This window comes from Mus pahari, chromosome 5 (assembly GCF_900095145.1).
Source record: "Mus pahari chromosome 5, PAHARI_EIJ_v1.1, whole genome shotgun sequence".
Taxonomy (NCBI): domain Eukaryota; kingdom Metazoa; phylum Chordata; class Mammalia; order Rodentia; family Muridae; genus Mus; species Mus pahari.
In genome coordinates, this window is record NC_034594.1 from 43,971,298 (window position 1) to 43,978,022 (window position 6,725).

General features: G+C 40.9%; 1 protein-coding gene across 3 annotated transcripts in view; it reads right to left on the minus strand.

The window, feature by feature from the left end:
- Plekhm3 (pleckstrin homology domain containing M3) overlaps window positions 1-6,725 on the minus strand; it is a 158,426-nt gene that overhangs the window by 150,613 nt on the left and 1,088 nt on the right. The window lies entirely within an intron of this gene.

The window sequence follows — 6,725 nt, forward strand, 5'->3', positions numbered from 1 at the left end:
AAGAGAAGAGAAGAGAAGAGAAGAGAAAAGAAAAGAAAAGAAAAGAAAAGAAAAGAAAAGAAAAGAAAAGAAAAGAAAAGAAAAGAAAAAAGAAAAGAAGGATGGAAGGAAGGGAGTCTTAATGTATTCAATCCTTCCTTCTTCAGAGTTAAAGGCAGCAGGGGCTTCTCTGCACCTGCTTCTCAGTGGCCTTGACCTGGCAGGGTTCAGTGGTGGGCTCTCTGCAGGATTTAATAGAACATCTCGGACAGGTTCAGATCAGTCACAGCAGATCTCCATTTGTAGTAGAATGGTATTAATAGAGACCCACTGGACAGCAGGCAGAGAGGGAGAGGTTTTAGAGCAGTCATCCCTAGAAAGGATGTCTTCATCAAATCCTTCCTCTCCACGTTAGAGATCTGTGGGGAAAGGAGGAGTGACTGTAAGAGCCAGAGTGGTGGGTGACTCCAAGGAAACAGAGACTGTGATAGGTGAACAAGATGTTCACAGGTTCAAACCAGACAAAAACCACAGCACAGAGATGGGGAAGTGGACACAAAATCTCACCTCTAACTAAAGAGCTATGTGTAGCTAGCTGGCAGCTGCTGGAAAGGGGAAAATCAATTTCCTCCATATTCAGAGCATATCTCTGGGCATGTTAACAACACTCTAGGGCAGGACCCACACTCAGGAATAGCTAGCTAACAGAAAATGACCGTGCTTGTTATCTATGCACTATTTGTCTGGTTTTGGTATTTTTATCTTACTAGGTTTTTTTTGTTGTTGTTGTTTTCTGATTTGGTGATTGAGAGAGACAGAGACAGAGAAAAGAGCACAAGCTTGAAGTGGGGGTGGGCAGAGAGACGAGGAAGATCCGGGAGGAGTTAGGAGGAAAGAATATGATCAAAAATATACTGTATGGAAAAAGTTCTTCAAATAAAAACACAAGCCGGGCGTGGTGGCGCACGCCTTTAGTCCCAGTACTTGGGAGGCAGAGGCAGGCGGATTTCTGAGTTCGAGGCCAGCCTGGTCTACAAAGTGAGTTCCAGGACAGCCAGGGCTATACAGAGAAACCCTGTCTCGAAAAAACAAAAACAAAAAAACAAAACAAATAAAAACACAAAAGAAAAGCTGTCCTGAACAAGAACTGTAAGTTAGGCTCTCTATGTTTCCTAAGCTCGTCCAGATCTAGGATATATTTCCCTCCTTTCTCTCGCATCTAAGTTTCTGGAAACATTTTGACCTTGACATTTTCAGGCTTTGCTTTTTACTACCCTGTTCATTCTCCAAGAAGCAGTGTGGTTCTGCACCAGATAAAACTTTACATGCAAAGGTCACTACTGGCCAACCCTAGATGGCCAAATCTAGGAACCATCTTCCAACAGGTCTGACTGACCACTAGGAGTGCAACTTACAAATAGCCACTCTGTGTGACACTCATGAATCCACTGCCACCTCTGCCCTTTCTCCTTTGCCTATGAATGTTCCTCCCTCCTGTTCCTGTGCTCAGATGATAAATACCCTGTAGTCTTACCCAGCAACTTCCCTAAGGATCTTCTCCATGTTCATGACTTTAGCTACAATCCACATGGCAGATGGAGAACTTCTCCAGCTCTTGAGATAGATGGCATATGTAAGTGCCTTTAATATGTGCCCTAATTCCTACAATGTGCAAATTACCCTCCAGCCTGCCTCCTTCAAGCATTTGCTACAGAGCAAAGTACATTGTCCCCTAATAAAGATGAATATCCACTCTGGCATTTCTAGCTGAGTCACCAGCGACCAATACAAATTAGCAAGCCCTATGACCTCAGCAAAATCTTCCCATTGTCATATCTCTACCTCCATAGTACAGTCACCACCACAAGCCATCTTCCAGGCAGACTTCTCTAAATCTATCACCCAAGTGGGCTTTCTGAAATCAAAACCCTGCAGCTTTCTGGATAAACATTACTCAGAAGAGCTCACATCACTTTCCTTCCAGCCCTTAGGTCTTAAATTTCCCTCTACACTCCTACCACAATCCCATTCTGTCTCCGGTCATAAAGAATTTATAGGAATTAGAATCTCCCTGTATTCTTTGCCTGGAACCTGTGTTTTGTTTTTTGTTTTTTTCCTACTGCCACCATTCTTAACCTCTTTTCCAGCACTGTTCCTCCCAAAGTGCCCCACCCCACAGCAGCTGCATCTAAGCCTGCAGGTCTGTGCTGACTTCTGCGCTTTCCCCTGACTTCCTAGGCCCATTTGAACCTGCCCTTATGTACCTCTACAGAGTCCTGATTGCCTCCATAACCAGGTCAGACACCACTTTAAAGAGGCCTGTTTTCTTCTCTGTCTTCCCTAACAAATGGTAAGTTTTCTAAAGACTGTGTGTCTTATTCAAGGTTATCATCACACCTACAGACCACATAGTAGAGTGTGTGTCTTCCACTTCCCAATTAGCTAATCATCTATAAGTACATTGGGTAATACAGAACAAGGCAGCTTCAGTTTATACTGAATTATAAACTGGTTACTCTACTCAAGATAGCTAGATAGAAATAAGCTCCTGCCTAACTCATGAATGTTGTGTATAACCAGGAAATCCAATTTGAAACCAAGCTCAAATTAACAAAAATGTTAATAAAAGCAGTATGCTTGACACCTCAATGAAATGGCCTCTCAGCTGGGCATAGTGGTGCACATCTTCAATGCCAGAACATGGGGGCAAAGCAGGAGGATCTCTGTGAGTCCAAGCCCAGCCTGGGACATAGAAAGTCCCAGAACAGAGAGGACTACAGAGGGATACTCTATCTCAACAATCAATCAATCAATCAATCAATCAATAACACTGCCTGTGTTCACTTTGAGTTTTGTTTTGCTCCTAACTCATCTGCCAACAAGATTAATGATACACATTGACCAAATCATGTTTTTACTGCATAGTTTGCAGGAAAGTAAGCTGTGAGGTTCGTTAGTATTTGATTTTACCTTCACGTACCAATGAGATAGGAGCAAATTGTATATGGACTTTGCTACTGGCAACCACTTCATTGTACTTGTTACTAAGTCCTCTGAATTACTTGGAGCTAGCATACAGTGTGGCTTCTTAGAACCCATATACCATGTCAGTTCTGAACAAAAAATGAAAACTAAGACAGCAATTCCTCGCTAGGTATTATTCCATAACTCTTCTTCCAAGGAGTAAATATTTGCTATGATGCAAGCCAGCAGATGGCCAGGAGCCACTGTGAAGACAGGCATTTTTGATACTGCTCTGAGGGTGTGGATGAGGGTGATGTGAAACAGAAGAGGAGGCCAGTCACTGGGGAAAGAGAAGGAGCAGCCATAGCCTGATGCCCCTGGGAACTGTCTAGAAAAGAAGAACCCTAAAAACTAGGCCTATATTACTAATCTTTTCTAGGTTGAAATCAGACCTTCTGAAACTAGTTTAATAGTATCAATATCTCAGCCTGCTTTGTAAACATGTAAATGCACGACCTGATTCCAAATCTTTTGAAAGGGCTACATGCTGAGATCACCTTGCGGCTGCTATCTAATAAATATTCAATACTCACAAGCTTTGGCTGCTTGCAGCTAGTGGTACTGGCCTCTATCTAGCTTGTTTTTCCTGGTCCTAATGACAAGCTCTTCTTTTTCCTTTCTGTCAAATGATTACATATTCCTCAGTCCCTTATTTCTTAGCTGTACACATATAAACAAGGGGGAGGGGAAGAGGGTTGTTAACCTAACATCTAAACGCATTCATCTTAAAGAACACAAGAGCTTTTAGCTAGATGTGGCGGCAACACATGCCTCTAATCCCAGCCCTCCAGAGGCCCAGGTAGGAAGCTCATTAGCTCAGATAAGATGAGGAGCATTCAGGACAGACTGGCTGTAAACAAGTCTACTAGTTCAAAGCTAACCTGGGCTACACAAGTTCCAGGCCTACCTAGGCTCGATCATGAAACCGTTTCTTAGACAAAAAATTAACTAATTATAAAAGGAAAGGAAAAGAGAATAAGAAAAAGGAATAAGAGTGCTCTTTCAACAAAAGTCTGCACTGATCACACTACCGAGAAACCTTGTGTGATCCAGTATTCTGTTTTCTACCTCAACGATTTCTGAAAGACTCTCTGTTTTGTACCTAAATTAGTTGTGAATTTATTGTTCCCATTGTTAGTGCAGGGTTTTAGATTCAAAATGCATTCACTATAATGTAGACAACTTTGAAACATTTATTGAGCTTCATGGTTATAAAAAAAAAGGACTACACATTGTTCAGGGTTTTGAAAAGAATAAAGGCAAAATAAACAATTCTTATTTACCCTCTAACAGGGAAAAAAAGCCCTGTATAACAAAGAAGAAAAAGAGAAGAGGAAAAGAAGATATGTTAGTTGAAAGCATACTGCAGATACAGTTCTCTATTGTCTTTCCCCCACTTAGCAAAGCCTGAAACCTCTCCCCACTGTTAAAAGCCTTCATAAATATTTTTTTAATATTTGCATTATGTCATGTCTTTTGATGGAACCATAATGTGACTGTTCCCCTGTTACTGGGCATTTATGATATTGCCAGTCTGTTCTTTACAAAGGCATAGTCAGCATCATGATGAACGTAACTGCTCTCACAAGTTCCTTTGGACTTCTAAAGGAAGAATTGCTAAGTCAAAGGGTAGGGGCACTGCTGAGCCATTTTACACACTCAGTCACTGTTTTTCAGAAAGATCGCACTGTCTGCCTCTCGTGGCATTTGAGAACATCTGCTCTGTGACACACTGCTTGATGTGACAATTAAAACTCTTTGAGAGCTATAGTGCTTTGGGAGCTGTAAAAGTATTGCCTGTTGTTTCCATGTTCACTTCTTCGATTAACAGAAAGAATTCAAGTTAATATATTAGCTATTTAATTCCAGTTCCTTTCTATGGCTCTACGGGAAGTCCCACAGTAATCAACCTGCAAAGGGTTCATTTTGCCTCACAGTTTCTGAGCTCTCAGGTGATGACCAGCTGGTTCCATTATATCGGGGACTGTGGCAGGGCCACACCAGGGTCCGTGTGCACAGCAGACCAAAAGCACTCAGTTACGAGGCACCAAGCAAAATGACAGAACAGAAGGACCCAGAGCCCCACAACCCCCTTGGGTTGAACTCTTGACTTCTACCACTCATAAGTCCCACCCTTTCAAAATGCCTCTAAAGGGACTGAGGTTCTAACACAGAGGCCTTGAGAATATTCCATAATAGCAGTGTGTTTAAATTTTTTGTCCATTTTTCTGCTAGATTCTATTTTATTTTTCTATTATGACACAACAAATTTTTACGCTAAGTTGCTTTTAAAAAATACTTCTTATCTCATAGTCACTAAGGTGTTGGCTCAGGTGGGCTGGACTACTATCTAGAAATTCTGGTAAATAGTCCAGATTCAAAGTCATCTGCATTATTGACAAAAATCCTGGTTTTGGTAACTTCCTGTTGGTTGTCAGCCAGGGGGCCACTCTTGGTAGTTTTACACCTTCCAAATTCCTCAAGGCTGCCTAAAGTCCTCGTCAATGATATCTTCCATCTTCAAATCAGCCACAGTATGTTGAGTCTTGTTCATTTCCCAGTCATAGAAAGCTCTACGCTTTTATGGGAACTATTCAATTAGATCCACCTTGATAACCTCTCCACTCTAATCTCAAGTGTGTCATGTATGTATGTATGACATACATAGTCAGGTAGACATGTCTTCTATGTGCTGGTTGTGGGGATTAGGGGAAAAAACAAAAGCAAAGTTGGCAGAAGGACACGATGGAGCTATGGCTGTCCCGGAGTCTTGAGTGTCAATTTTAACAATGTGTTTGCAGGCTTTCTGATAAACCTCCAGTGCATGACTCTACCAAATAAAGCACCACAAGCCATACTGTCACAGCACCAAAGGCAAGCGTGGCTGAGGCTGCTGGGTGGCAATAAAGAATTCTTAGCATATAATGTTATGAACACTGATACTGAGACATTTTAATTGTGGCAAAATACTCAAAACATAAAAGTTACCATGGTAACTACTAAGCTAGTCATTTTTGTGCAGCCCAATCCCCACTGGTCTTTCATCTTGCTGTCTACCCATTCAACACTTGACAGTTATTCATCTGCTTTTCAGTAGTGGAATATTTTTATTTGATATACTCATCAAACACTTATTCTAGGTACTGTTCCAGGGGCTTTAAAAACATCAAGTTGCCAGGCACAGTGGCACATGCCTTTAATTCCAGCAGAGGCAGGTGGATCTCTGTGAGTTCAAGGCCAGCCTAATCTACATAGCAATTTCCAGGCTAAACAGGGTAACATAGAGAGACTCTCTCAAAAAACAAACATATTTAATATTCATTAACTCTTTGATGAGGTGGCTATTATTTCCATTCTACAGATTAGGAAACAGCTAAATTGAGTAAACTTTCCGGGATGACAAAATGAGAAAGTGACCAAACAAGAATTTAAGCTGAAGTAAGCTTTAAAGATCTTGCCAGAACCATAGCATTGTTAAAGTACTTACTATAAAGACAAACATGTAAGGTATTGATGTTATTTCTTGGTGCATGACATTTACACACTTCTTGTCAATTTAATACTAATACTTGACTCCTAGCGAAGTTAGATTATGTTACCAAGGTAACACATGTATATTGACCTTTTAAAGACCTCATTTTTGCTATGGTATTTCTTTAAGTAAATGAAATAAAAACTACTTGGTGTTTTTTGTTTTTTGTTTTTGTTTTTGTTTTTTTTTT